The sequence below is a fragment of the Oncorhynchus gorbuscha genome, linkage group LG20 (genome assembly GCF_021184085.1).
Source record: "Oncorhynchus gorbuscha isolate QuinsamMale2020 ecotype Even-year linkage group LG20, OgorEven_v1.0, whole genome shotgun sequence".
Lineage (NCBI taxonomy): Eukaryota > Metazoa > Chordata > Actinopteri > Salmoniformes > Salmonidae > Oncorhynchus > Oncorhynchus gorbuscha.
In genome coordinates, this window is record NC_060192.1 from 12,277,269 (window position 1) to 12,292,307 (window position 15,039).

The window sequence follows — 15,039 nt, forward strand, 5'->3', positions numbered from 1 at the left end:
TTTTCGTCAGCAACCGCTGAATAATTTTTCAAGTAATATTACTAAAAATATTCAAATTCATGAAATCACAAGTGCAATATTGCAAAACACAGCTTAGCCTTTTGTTAATCCACCTGTCGTCTCAGATTTTGAAATTATGCTTTACAGCGAAAGCAATCCAAACATTTGTGTAAGTTTATCGATAGCATTATGTACACTTAGCATCAGAAAGCTTGGTCACGAAAATCAGAAAAGCAATAAAATGAACCGTTTACCTTTGATGATCTTCGGATGTTTTAACTCACGAGACTACCAGCTACACAACAAATGTTCCTTTTGTTCCATAAATATTATTTTTATACCCAAAATACCGCCGTTTGTTTGTCGCATTATGTTCAGAAATCCACAGAAAAGCGCGGTCACGACAACGCAGACAGAAATTCCCAATAGTCTTCATAATGTCCACAGAAACATGTCAAATGTTTTTAATAATCATTCCTCAGGTAGTTTTTAAAATATATATTCGATAATATATCATCCGAGTGTGTAGGTTTTTCAATAACAGCGGGAGGAACAATGGCGGCTTTACTCTGTAGCTCAAAAACTCACTATCCCCACATATCCACTTACGCAATGTGATCTTTCACGCTCATTTTTCAAACTAAAAGCCTGAAACTATGTCTAAAGACTGTTGACACCTTAGGGAAGCCAGAGAAAAAGGAATCTGGTTGATATCCCTTTAAATGGAATGGAACAGAAGGGTTTCGAAATAAGAGGCACTTCCTGATTGGATTTTCCTCAGGGTTTTGAGTGTTTTCTATCCTAATCTGTCAATTATATACATATTCTAGCATCTGGTCCTGAGAAATAGGCAGTTTACTTTGGGAACGTTGTTTTTCCAAACATAAAAATAGTGCCCCCTAGCTTCAAGAGGTTAAGGGGGAGGGGTTGCGGTCACTGCGGTTTCCACATTTTGAGACATTGCTGTTGAGTAAAGTTTCTCAGCCCTCAGGAGCCCCCTAACGGCCTGGGCCCCCAAGCAGTTGCCTGCCTTGCCTGTTTACAAACTGTGCGTCTGGTTCTGTGGATCTGAATGTACAATGTGCTTGTAGTCTGCAGCTCAATAAGCTGATTTCCAAGAAGGCGTTGCAGTCAGACGTCTTTGTCTTGTCTCGTCCAATGTATATATCTTTTTATATATATTTTTCTTCGCATTCTTTTTAATATTTTTCCTAAACCTCAACTAAATACTCTCCTGCAACCTGCCTCACCCAATGTGGTGTGGATCAATTCGTTTTTCTATTTCTATTTACCTCCGAACTGGAATACCTCAACTGAAGCTAGCTAGCTAACTAGCTACCAGCTATCAGCTAGCTAACCACTGCTAGCGGTCATCAGCTAACCTTTAGCTCGGAAAGCGCTCGCCAGTTCGTACAACGCGTTTCAAACCAGAGCATACCGGACCTATTTTTCTCTCCATATTCCCGGATTCCTACCGCAAACTCTGAACCTTTTCATCTGGATCATGGCAGCTAGCTAACCGCAACCCGGGTTGACTACTCCTGGCTAACGTTTCCATCCCGTGACTGCACGAGGAGGCAAAAACAGATGTTCCCCCATCGTAACGTCCCTCTAAGGCATATTGATATTAGGGAATGGCATGCATAGCCAAGTGATCGTACGGGTCCAGCTCCCTAGCCCCGGTCTGCTAACTACTAGCTTGCTAGCCCCGGCCTGCTAACTGCTAGCTTGCTAGTCCCGGGCCTGCTAACTGTCTGATTCGCCGTGTCCCCAGCAAGCCCAACCACACACTGGACCCATACGATCACTTGGCTATGCATGCCACTCCCTAATATCAATATGCCTTGTCCATTACGGTCCTGGTTAGTGATTACTGTCTTATTTCTATGTAGAGCCTCTAGCCCTGCTCAATATGCCTTAAACAACCATGTTGTTCCACCTCCCACATATGCGATGACATCACCTGGTTTAAAATTCTCTAGAGACTATATCTCTCTCATCATTACTCAATGCCTAGGTTTACCTCCGATGTACTCTCTTCCTACCATACCTTTGTCTGTACATTATGCCTTGAATCTATGCTATCATGCCAAGAAACCTGCTCCCTTTACTCTCTGTTCCGAACGTGCTATAGCCTTTAGCCATACCCTTATCCTAGTTCTACTCTATTCCTCTGATAATGTAGTGGTTAATCCAGGATCTGCAGTGCCTAGCTCCACTCCTACTCCCCAGGTGCTCTCATTTGTTGACTTCTGTAACCATAAAAGCCTTGGTTTCATGCATGTTAACATTAGAAGCCTACTCCCTAAGTTTGTTTTATTCACTGCTTTAGCACATTCTGCCAACCCGAATGTCTTAGCCATGTCTGAATCCTGGCTTAAGGAAAACCACCAAAACCCCTGAAATGTCCATCCCTAACTATAACATTTTCCGCCAGGAAAGAACTGCCAAAGGGGGCGGTGTTGCAATCTACTGCAGAGATAGCATGCAGACTTCTGTCTTATTATCCAGGTCTGTACCAAAACAATTCGAGCTTCTACTTCTAAAAATGAACCTTTTCAGAAACAAGTGTCTCACTGTTGCCACTTGCTATAGACCACTCTCTGCACCCAGCTGTGCCCTAGACACCATATGTGAATTGATTGTCCCCCCCCCCCATCTATCTTCTGAGCCCGTGCTGCTTGGTGACCTAAACTGGGACATGCATAACACCACGGCCATCCTACAATCTAAGTTTGATGCCCTCAATCTCACACAAATGATCAATGAACCTCCCAGGTACAACTCCAAATCCGTAAACACGGGCACCCTCATAGATATCATCCGAACTAACTCGCCCTCTAAATACACCTCTGCTGTCTTCAACCAAGATCTCAGCGTCAAACGACCACCTCTCATCACAGGCCTTTCTAATCGACCTGGCCGGGGTATCCTGGAATGACATTGACCTCATCCCGTCAGTCGAGGATGCCTGGTTATTCTTTAAAAGTGCCTTCCTCACCATCTTAAATAAAAATGCTCCATTCAAAAAATGTACAACTAGGAATAGATTTAGCCCTTGGTTCACTCCAGACCTGTCTGCCCTTGACCAGCACAAAAACATTCTGTGGCGTGCTGCATTAGTATCGAATAGCCCCCGTGATATGCACCTTTTCAGGGAAGTTAGGAACCAATATACACAGGCAGTTAGTAAAGCTAAGGCTAGCTTTTTAAACAGAAATTAGCATCCTGTAGTACAGACTCAAAAAAGTTCTGGGACACTGTAAAGTCCATAGAGATTAAGAGCACCTCCTCCCAGCTGCCCACTACACTGAGGCTAGAAAACACTGTTACCACCGATAAACCCACAATAATTGAGAATTTCAATAAGCATTTTTCTACGGCTGGCCATGCTTTCCACCTTGGCTACCCCTACCCCGGTCAACAGCCCTGCGCTCCCCACAGAAACTCGCCCAAACCTCCCCCACTTCTCCTTCACCCAAATCCAGATAGCTGATGTTCTGAAAGAGCTGCAAAAGCTGGACCCCTACACATCAGCCGGGCTAGACAATCTGGACCCTCTCTTTCTAAAATTATCTGCCGAAATTATTGCAACCCCTATTATTAGCCTGTTCAACCTCTCTTTCGTATCGTCTGGGAATCCCATAGATTGGAAAGCTGCTGCGGTCATCAACCCTCTTCAAAGGGGGAGACACTCTAGACCCAAACTGCTACAGACCTATATCTATTCTACCCTGCCTTTCTAAGGTCTTCGAAAGCTAAATTAACATACAGATTACCGACCGTTTCAAATCTCACCGTACCTTCTCCGCTATATAGTCTGGTTTCAAAGCTGGTCATGGGTGCACCTCAGCCACACTCAAGGTCCTAAACAATATCATAACCGCCATCGATAAGACAAAATTACTGTGAAGCTGTATTCATCGACCTGGCTAAGGCTTTTGACTCTGTCAAACACAACAGTCTTATTGCCAGACTCAACAGCCTTGGTTTCTTAAATGATTGCCTCGCCTGGTTCACCGACTACTTCTCCGATAGAGTTCAGTATGTCAAATCAGAGGACCTGTTGTCCGGACCTCTGGCAGTCTCTATGGGGGTGCCACAGGGTTCAATTCTCGGGCCAACTCTCTTCTCTGTGTACAATGATGTCGCTCTCGCTGCTGGTGAGTTTTTGATCCACCTCTACGCAGACAATACCATTCTGTATACCTCTGGCCCTTCGTTGGACACTGTGTTAACTAACCTCCAGATGAGCTTCAATGCCATACAACTCTCCTTCCGTAGCCTCCAACTGCTCTTAAATGCAAGTAAAGCTAAATGCATGCTCTTCATCCGATCGCACCTGCCCGCCCGTCCAGCATCAATACTCTGGACGGTTCTGACTTAGAATATGTGGACTACAAATACCTAGGTGTCTGGTTAGACTGTAAACTCTCCTTTCAGACTCTCCTTCCAGAATCTTAAACATCTCCATTCCAAAATTAAATCTCGAATTGGCTTCCTATTTCGCAACAAAGCATCCTTCATTCATGTTGCCAAACATACCCTCTTAAAACTGACCATCCTACCAATCCTCAACTTTGGCGATGTCATTTACAAAATAGCCTCTAACACTCTACTAAACAAATTGGATGCAGTCTATCACAGTGTCATCTGTTTTGTCACCAAAGCCCCATATACTACCCACCACTGCGACCTGTACGCTCTTCTTGGCTGGCCCTCGCTTCATACTTGTCGCCAAACCCACTTGCTCCAGGTCATCCACAAGTCTCTGCTAGGTAAAGCCCCGCCTTATCTTAGCTCACTGGTCACCATAGCATCACCCACCCGTAGCTCCAGCAGGTATATCTCACTGGTCACCCCCAAATCAAATTCTTCCTTTGGCCGCCTCTCCTTCCAGTTCTCTGCTGCCAATGACTGGAACGAACTGCAAAAATCTCTAAAGCTGGAGACTCTTACCTCCCTCACTAGCTTTAAGCACCAGCTGTCAGAGCAGCTCACAGATCACTGCACCTGTACATAGGCAATCTGTAGACAGCCCATCCAACTACCTCATCCCCATACTGTATTTATTTATTTATCTTGCTCCTTTGCACCCCAGTATCTCAACTTGCACATTCATCTTCTGCACATCCTACCATTCCCGTGTTTAATTGCTATATTGTAATTAATTTGCCACCATAGCCTATTTATTGCCTTACCTCTCTTATCCTACCTCATTTGCACATGCTGTATATAGATTATGTCTACTGTATTATTGATTGTATGTTTGTTTATTCCATGTGTAACTTTGCTTTATCGTGGCCAGGTGGCAGTTGCAAATGAGAACTTGTTCTCAACTTGCCTACCTGGTTAAATAAAGGTGAAATAAAAAATAAAATAAAAAGCAAGTTTTGGAAATGATAGGAAAATGACGTAATTCCGTGGTTCAAAATCAAATCAAATCAAATTTTATTTGTCACATACACATGGTTAGCAGATGTTAATGCGAGTGTAGCGAAATGCTTGTGCTTCTAGTTCCGACAATGCAGTAATAACCAACAAGTAATCTAACTAACAATTCCAAAACTACTGTCTTATACACAGTGTAAGGGGATAAAGAATATGTACATAAAGATATATGAATGAGTGATGGTACAGAGCAGCATAGGCAAGATACAGTAGATGGTATCGAGTACAGTATATACATATGAGATGAGTATGTAAACAAAATGGCATAGTTAAAGTGGCTAGTGATACATGTATTACGTAAGGATGCAGTAGATAATATAGAGTACAGCATATACGTATGCATATGAGATGAATAATGTAGGGTATGTAACATTATATTAGGTAGCATTGTTTAAAGTGGCTAGTGATATATTTTACATAATTTCCCATCAATTCCCATTAATAAAGTGGCTGGAGTTGAGTCAGTGTCCGTGTGTTGGCAGCAGCCACTCAATGTTAGTGGTGGCTGTTTAACAGTCTGATGGCCTTGAGATAGAAGCTGTTTTTCAGTCTCTCGGTCCCATCTTTGATGCACCTGTACTGACCTCGCCTTCTGGATGATAGCGGGGTGAACAGGCAGTGGCTCGGTTGGTTGTTGTCCTTGATGATCTTTATGGCCTTCCTGTAACATCGGGTGGTGTAGGTGTCCTGGAGGGCAGGTAGTTTGCCCCCGGTGATGCGTTGTGCAGACCTCACTACCCTCTGGAGAGCCTTGCGGTTGTGGGCGGAGCAGTTGCCGTACCAGATGGTGATACAGCCCGCCAGGATGCTCTCGATTGTGCATCTGTAGAAGTTTGTGAGTGCTTTTGGTGACAAGCCGAATTTCTTCAGCCTCCTGAGGTTGAAGAGGCGCTGCTGCTCCTTCTTCACGATGCTGTCTGTGTGAGTGGACCAATTCAGTTTGTCTGTGATGTGTATGCCGAGGAACTTAAAACTTATTACCCGGAGAGGGCTCAGAACGCACCCTTGTGGGGCCCCAGTGTTGAGGATCAGCAGGGTGGAGATGTTGTTGCCTACCCTCACCACCTGGGGGTGGCCCGTCAGGAAGTCCAGTACCCAGTTGCACAGGGCGGGGTCGAGACCCAGGGTCTCAAGCTTGATGACGAGCTTGGAGGGTACTATGGTGTTGAATGCCGAGCTGTAGTCGATGAACAGCATTCTCACATAGGTATTCCTCTTGTCCAGATGGGTTAGGGCAGTGTGCAGTGTGGTTGAGATTGCATCGTCTGTGGACCTATTTGGGCGGTAAGCAAATTGGAGTGGGTCTAGGGTGTCAGGTAGGGTGGAGGTGATATGGTCCTTGACTAGTCTCTCAAAGCACTTCATGATGACGGAAGTGAGTGCTACGGGGCGGTAGTCGTTTCGCTCAGTTACCTTAGCTTTCTTGGGAACAGGAACAATGGTGGCCCTCTTGAAGCATGTGGGGACAGCAGACTGGTATAGGGATTGATTGAATATGTCCGTAAACACACCGGCCAGCTGGTCGTGGCATGCTCTGAGGGCGGGGCTGGGGAAGCCGTCTGGGCCTGCAGCCTTGCGAGGGTTAACACGTTTAAATGTCTTACTCACATCGGCTGCAGTGAAGGAGAGTCCGCATGTTTTCGTTGCAGGCCGTGTCGGTAGCACTGTATTATCCTCAAAGCGGGCAAAAAAAGTTATTTAGTCTGCTTGGGAACAAGACATCCTGGTCCGTGACTGGGCTGGTTTTCTTCTTGTAGTCCGTGATTGACTGTAGACCCTGCCACATACCTCTTGTGTCTGAGCCGTTGAATTGAGATTCTACTTTGTCTCTATACTGACGCTTAGCTTGTTTGATAGCCTTGCGGAGGGAATAGCTGCACTGTTTGTATTCGGTCATGTTACCAGTCATCTTGTCATTCAGTTTCACGCGAATGCTGCCATCAGTCCACGGTTTCTGGTTAGGGAATGTTTTAATCGTTGCTATGGGAAACATCTTCAACGCACGTTCTAATGAACTCGCACACCGAATCAGCGTACTCGTCAATGTTGTTATCTGACGCAATACGAAACATATCCCAGTCCACGTGATGGAAGCAGTCTTGGAGTGTGGAGTCAGCTTGGTCGGACCAGCGTTGGACAGACCTCAGCGTGGGAGCCTCTTGTTTTAGTTTCTGTCTGTAGGCAGGGATCAACAAAATGGAGTCGTGGTCAGCTTTTCCGAAAGGAGGGCGGGGAAGTTAACAATGTAACAATGATCCAAGGTTTTTCCACCCCTGGTTGCGCAATCGATATGCTGATAAAATTTAGGGAGTCTTGTTTTCAGATTAGCCTTGTTCAAATCCCCAGCTACAATGAATGCAGCCTCCGGATAAATGGATTCCAGTTTGCAAAGAGTCAGATAAAGTTCGTTCAGAGCCATCGATGTGTCTGCTTGGGGGGGAATATATACGGCTGTGATTATAATCGAAGAGAATTCTCTTGGTAGATAATGCGGTCGACATTTGATTGTGAGGAATTCTAAATCAGGTGAACAGAAGGATTTGAGTTCCTGTATGTTTCTTTCATCACACCATGTCTCATTAGCCATAAGGCATACGCCCCCGCCCTCTTCTTACCAGAAAGATGTTTGTTTCTGTCGGCACGATGCGTGGAGAAACCCGCTGGCTGCACCGCCTCCGATAGTGTCTCTCCAGTGAGCCATGTTTCCGTGAAGCAAAGAACGTTACAGTCTCTGATGTCCCTCTGGAATGCTACCCTTGCTCGGATTTCATCAACCTTGTTGTCAAGGCACTGGACATTGGCGAGAAGAATGCTAGGGAGTGGTGCACGATGCGCCCGTCTCCGGAGTCTGACCAGAAGACCGCCTCATTTCCCTCTTTTATGGAGTCGTTTTTTTGGGTCGCCGCATGGGATCCATTCCGTTGTCCTGGTTGAAAGGCAGAACACAGGATCCGCGTCGTGAAAATCATATTCTTGGTCATACTGATGGTGAGTTGACGCTGATCTTATATTCAGTAGTTCTTCTCGACTGTATGTAATGAAACCTAAGATGACCTGGGGTACTAATGTAAGAAATAACACGTAAAAAAATCCCTAGTATCCCTAGTATGCAGTGGGTACAAACGATAACCCCTTATTGAGAACACTGAGGTGAGCTGATGTCAGGGTCCTACTTGATGAGTTGAAGACGTTTAGCTCTTGTTGGACTGGGGTCCCATCCTGGGTCTCAATCGGTAGGTGTCGCGGGGTGGTAGTGGATTTCTTCTTCCCCCTCTTATGTGCTGGGGTGTTGGCCTCGACGGTGTCCCAGCCCTCTGTCGTAGAAAAAACGCTCACCGTTGGTAGAGGAGCCAGAGTTAACTCTGTCTGTGGATAGTCGGTCTGACAGAGGAACTCGGCGTCTGTCATCGGCTTGTCTCTTCCAGGTTTTGTGGTTTCTTGTGCTCAGGATCTCACCAGAGGTATATTAATCCTTTGTTCTTTTCTTCCAAATCACGTTTATACTTCTTCATTTTCTCCTCCTTCAGTTCAGTCATAATCTTATTCTGAAGTTCAGCGTTACTCTTAATGAGATCATCCAGTTTGATAGGGTCATTAAGCTCGTCTCGTAGAGCTTGCTGTGAATTTTCAACTAAGGTAATATCCTTTGTAAGTTGTTCAATGATCAGAGTCATCAGGTCCAATGAACAGTTATTAAGTATAGCACACCATTGTTCACAAAACTCTTCAGTGCGTTGGCCAAGTGAATTTATCTAGGGCAAAAATAAATTAAATATGGTGCAAATATAGCTATGGCTCTGGCTGCAAAGAGCAAAATGTATCAGCAAGCATTCAGCAACATACACAGCTGGTTGCATAGTCCCGGCAAAGATTTTTATAACTAACCCATATTTCTGTCAAGGAACAGCTACTATGTGAAATGTAGTGTGCAATAACTCAATTCACCTTTGCACTCATGAACAACGCACTTTTTATAAAGGGTAAAGTCTACTAAACTTAGTCCACTATGTTTGTAACATATTTAGTTTGGGAACAGAAAACTGTCTTTAGATCAAATGTTTCATCTATGAGAACATTTGCAGAGTACTTACCATCTTTTCCAACTACCCACCACTAGGCACCTCTTATCACCATATTTGGTGGTGAGTAGAAACGCCAAACGGATGTTTCAGATTTATACATCGGTTGAAACATCTGGCTCGTTGTTCTGTGTTAATGGCTAAAATGTGCATTGCGTGCAAGGGCGAATTGAGTTATTGCACACGCACACTTCTGCTTTCCTTAACAGAAATATGCAAATGAATGCTAGAACGTGCCAATCGGATTTAGCTAGTTCGTGCTTGGCTCTGCCCACATTTTTGCTTGATCTGCCCACTATGGTTAATTTGCCCCGATTGGAAATGACAGGCTGTGGTCTGTCACGGGTAAGAAATCTTTGGTAATGTTGTCAATGTCACCGTCTTTAATCTATTCTGCAGTATACATTATTTCCAAACTAGAGATAATCATTTTTCTTCACTGTATGTTTATTGAGTGATATTTATTTAATACACAGGCTATGTATAAAACCTGGTTGATTTGTTGTTCAACAGTGTCCTGGGAATGCCCCTACCATATAAGGAGCTGTTACAGAAGGCTGAGGCAGTGGCCAGACACCAGTCCCACTTCAAAGTAATGGAGGACACTTGACTCAGGTTGGTCAAATTTGACCTGATTAATGGTCAAAATACTATCTGTCCTGGAATTCACCTAACCACCACTGATAACGTAATCTGTGCTCTATGTACACAGTGCATTCAGAAAGTATTGAGACCCCTTCCCTTTTTACACATTTGTTACGTTACAACCTTATTCCAAAACATCTCATCAATCTATACACAATACCCCCTAATAGCAAAAAACTAATTTTTGCTAATTTATTTTTACAAAAAATTAAAAACATAAATACCTTACTTACATACAGCACCATTCAAAAGTTTGGACAAACCTACTCATTCCAGGGTTTTTCTTTATTTGACTATTTTCTAGAATAATATTGAAGATATCAAAACTATGAAATAACACATATGGAATCATGTAGTAACCAAAAAAAGTGTTACAGAAATTAAAATATATTTTATATTTGAGATTCTTCAAAGTAGCCAGGTTTGCCTTGATGACAGCTTTGCACAGTCACCTGGAATGCTTTTCCACCAGTCTTGAAGGAGTTCCCACATATGCTGAGCACTTGTTGGCTGCTTTTCCTGGAATGCATTTCAATTAACAGAATGTGCCTTGTTAAAAGATATTTGTGGAATTTCTTTCCTTAATGCGTTTGCACCAATCAGTTGTGTTGTGACAAGATAGGGGTGGTATACAGAAGATAGCCCTATTTGGGGCCACTCCTCGGTAAAAGGCACATGACTGCCCGCTTGGAGTTTGCCAAAAGGCACCTAAAGGACTCTCAGACCATGTGAAACAAGATTCTCTAGTCTGATGAAACCAACATTGAACTCTTTGCCCTGAATGCCAAGCGTCAATTGAGGGAAAGATGAACGGAGCAAATTACAGAGAGATCCTTGATGAAAACCTGCTCCAGAGTGCTCAGGACCTCAGATTGGGGCGAAGGTTCACCTTCCAACAGGTCAATGACCCTAAGCACACAGCCAAGACAACGCAGGAGTGGCTTCGGGACAAGTCTCTGAATGGCCTTGAGTGGCACAGCCAGAGCCCGGACTTGAACCCGATCAAACATCTCTGGAGAGACCTGAAAAAAAGCTGTGCAGCAACACTCCCCATCCAACCTGACAGAGCTTGAGAGGATCTGCAGAGAAGAATGGGAGAAACTCCCCAAATACAGGTGTGCCAAGCTTGTAGCATCATACCCAATAAGACTCGAGGCTGTAAACGCTGCCTAAGGTGCTTCAACAAAGTACTGAGTAAAGCGTCTGAATACTTGTGCAAATGTAATATTAATGTTTGTTTTTTTAAATACATTTGCTCAAACAAATTTCAACCTGTTTTTGCTTTGTCATTATGGGTTATTGTGTGTAGATTGATGAGGGGGAAAAAACTTTCCAAATGCACTGTATCTGTGTCTTACATGTTGTAAGGAGGTGTACCCTTCCACTGTACCCATGGACTACTGCTTGGCCCGAGTGTGTAATGCCAACCAGTCAGTGCCATGCCTGGTACGTGTCCCTTGTGAAGTAGCAGTGAATCAGGATCTCTGATTGGCTATGGTCAACCGTGTATTTACTGTTGGCTTCCATGACTGTATGGTGACAGTCTTTCTTTCTCTTCCTCCCTCTCTGATCTAGGAGCTGGGTCGGATATAGGCGCCAAAGTCAGGCTCCTTCATGACCAGTATCTGTGATGAGAGGGACCTGGAAATGATCTACGCTGCCATGCCCATCAGACGTTAGCATACACCTCAGAAGGAACAAAAGGTGATAAATAATAAAACGGGCGGCAGCGTAGCCTAGTGGTTAGAGCGTAGGACTAGTAACCGAAAGGTTGCGAGTTCAAACCCCCGAGCTGACAAGGTACAAATCTGTTGTTCTGCCCCTGAACAGGCAGTTAACCCACTGTTCCCAGGCCGTCATTGAAAATAAGAATGTGTTCTTAACTGACTTGCCTGGTTAAATAAAAAAATAAAAATATCACGCTTTCAGTACAAGTCACTCATCAACTTTAGATCGTTTTTTTGAGGTCGGTTCGATTTCGGTTTCAGAAAAATAATCAAAGTTTTCCATTTCAGCTTTGATTTTTTTAACAATAGATGCATTATGTGGGTTCAATGCGGTAACTGTCATGTTTTGTCTTATATTGTCTTGTCATTTTGCTTTTCCTTCTGTTCGTTTTCCCCCTGCTGGTCTTTTTAGGTTCGTTCCCCTTTTTCTCTCTCCCTCCCTCTCTCTCTTCTCTCTGTCGTTCCGTTCCTGCTCCCAGCTGTTCCTATTCCCCTAATCAATCATTTAGTCTTCCCACACCTGTTCCCTATCTTTTCCCTGATTAGAGTCCCTATTTCTCCCCTTGTTTTCCGTTTCTGCCCTGTCGGATCCTTGTATATTGTTCACCGTGCTGTGTCTTTGTATCGCCCTGTCGTGTCGTGTTTCCCTCAGATGCTGCGTGGTGAGCAGGTGTCTGAGTCTGCTACGGTCAAGTGCCTTCCCGAGGCAACCTGCAGTTTATTATCGAGTCTCCAGTCAGTTCTCGTGATTACGAGTGAAATTGTTTTTATGCTTTATTTACCGCTCCGATTTGTCTAGGAGTATTGCTATTTCCTTAAACTGGATTAAAGACTCTGTTTTTCGCCAAGTCGCTTTTGGGTCCTCATTCACCTGCATAACAGAAGGATCCGACCAAAGAATGGACCCAGCGACTACAGACGCTCGTAACACTGCCGTCGAGATCCAAGGAGCCATGCTCGGCAGACACGAGCAGGAATTGTCTGCTGCTCGTCATGCCATGGAGAACCTGGCCGCTCAGGTTTCCGACCTCTCTGGACAGTTCCAGAGTCTTCGTCTCGTGCCACCTGTTACTTCCTGGTCTGCCGAGCCTCCGGAACCTAGGGTTAATAACCCACCTTGCTACTCCGGGCAGCCCAAGGAGTGCCGCTCCTTTCTCACCCAGTGTGATATTGTGTTCTCTCTCCAACCCAACACATACTCTAGAGAGAGCTCGGGTTGCTTACGTCATTTCACTCCTTACTGGCCGGGCTCGAGAGTGGGGCACAGCTATCTGGGAGGCAAGGGCTGATTGTTCAAACAATTACCAGAACTTTAAAGAGGAGATGATTCGGGTTTTTGACCGTTCAGTTTTTGGTAGGGAGGCTTCTAGGGCCCTGGCTTCCCTATGCCAAGGTGATCGATCCATAACGGACTACTCTATAGAGTTTCGCACTCTTGCTGCCTCTAGTGACTGGAACGAGCCGGCGCTGCTCGCTCGTTTTCTGGAGGGACTCCACGCAGTGGTCAAAGATGAGATTCTCTCCCGGGAGGTTCCTTCCAGTGTGGACTCTTTGATTGCTCTCGCCATCCGCATAGAACGACGGGTAGATCTTCGTCACCAAGCTCGTGGAAGAGAACTCGCGTCAACGGTGTTTCCCTGCTCCGCATCGCAACCATCTCCCTCCTCTGGCTCAGAGACTGAGCCCATGCAGCTGGGAGGTATTCGCATCTCGACTAAGGAGAGGGAACGGAGGATCACCAACCGCCTGTGCCTCTATTGCGGATTTGATGGACATTTTGTCAATTCATGTCCAGTAAAGCCAGAGCTCATCAGTAAGCGGAGGGCTACTGGTGAGCGCTACTACTCAGGTCTCTCCATCTAGATCCTGTACTACTATGTCGGTCCATCTACGCTGGACCGGTTCGGGTGCTACATGCAGTGCCTTGATAGACTCTGGGGCTGAGGGTTGTTTCATGGACGAAGCATGGGCTCGGAAACATGACATTCCTTTCAGACAGTTAGACAAGCCTACGCCCATGTTCGCCTTAGATGGTAGTCATCTTCCCAGTATCAGATTTGAGACACTACCTTTAACCCTCACAGTATCTGGTAACCACAGTGAGACTATTTCTTTTTGATTTTTCGTTCACCTTTTACACCTGTTGTTTTGGGTCATCCCTGGCTAGTATGTCATAATCCTTCTATTAATTGGTCTAGTAATTCTATCCTATCCTGGAACGTTTCTTGTCATGTGAAGTGTTTAATGTCTGCCATCCCTCCCATTTCTTCTGTCCCCACTTCTCAGGAGGAACCTGGCGATTTGAAAGGAGTGCCGGAGGAATATCATGATCTGCGCACGGTCTTCAGTCGGTCCCGAGCCAACTCCCTTCCTCCTCACCGGTCGTATGATTGTAGTATTGATCTCCTTCCGGGGACCACTCCTCCTCGGGGTAGACTATACTCTCTGTCGGCTCCCGAACGTAAGGCTCTCGAGGATTATTTGTCTGTGTCTCTTGACACCGGTACCATAGTGCCTTCTTCCTCTCCGGCCGGGGCGGGGTTCTTTTGTTAAGAAAAAGGACGGTACTCTGCGCCCCTGCGTGATTATCGAGGGCTGAATGACATAACGGTTAAGAATCGTTATCCGCTTCCCCTTATGTCATCAGCCTTCGAGATTCTGCAGGGAGCCAGGTGCTTTACTAAGTTGGACCTTCGTAACGCTTACCATCTCGTGCGCATCAGAGAGGGGGACGAGTGGAAAACGGCGTTTAACACTCCGTTAGGGCATTTTGAGTACCGGGTTCTGCCGTTTGGTCTCGCCAATGCGCCAGCTGTTTTTCAGGCATTAGTTAATGATGTTCTGAGAGACATGCTGAACATCTTTGTTTTTGTCTACCTTGACGATATCCTGATTTTTTCACCGTCACTCGAGATTCATGTTCAGCACGTTCGACGTGTTCTCCAGCGCCTTTTAGAGAATTGTCTCTACGTGAAGGCTGAGAAGTGCTCTTTTCATGTCTCCTCCGTTACTTTTCTCGGTTCCGTTATTTCTGCTGAAGGCATTCAGATGGATTCCGCTAAGGTCCAAGCTGTCAGTGAGTGGCCCGTTCCAAGGTCACGTGTCGAGTTGCAGCGCTTTCTAGGTTTCGCTAATTT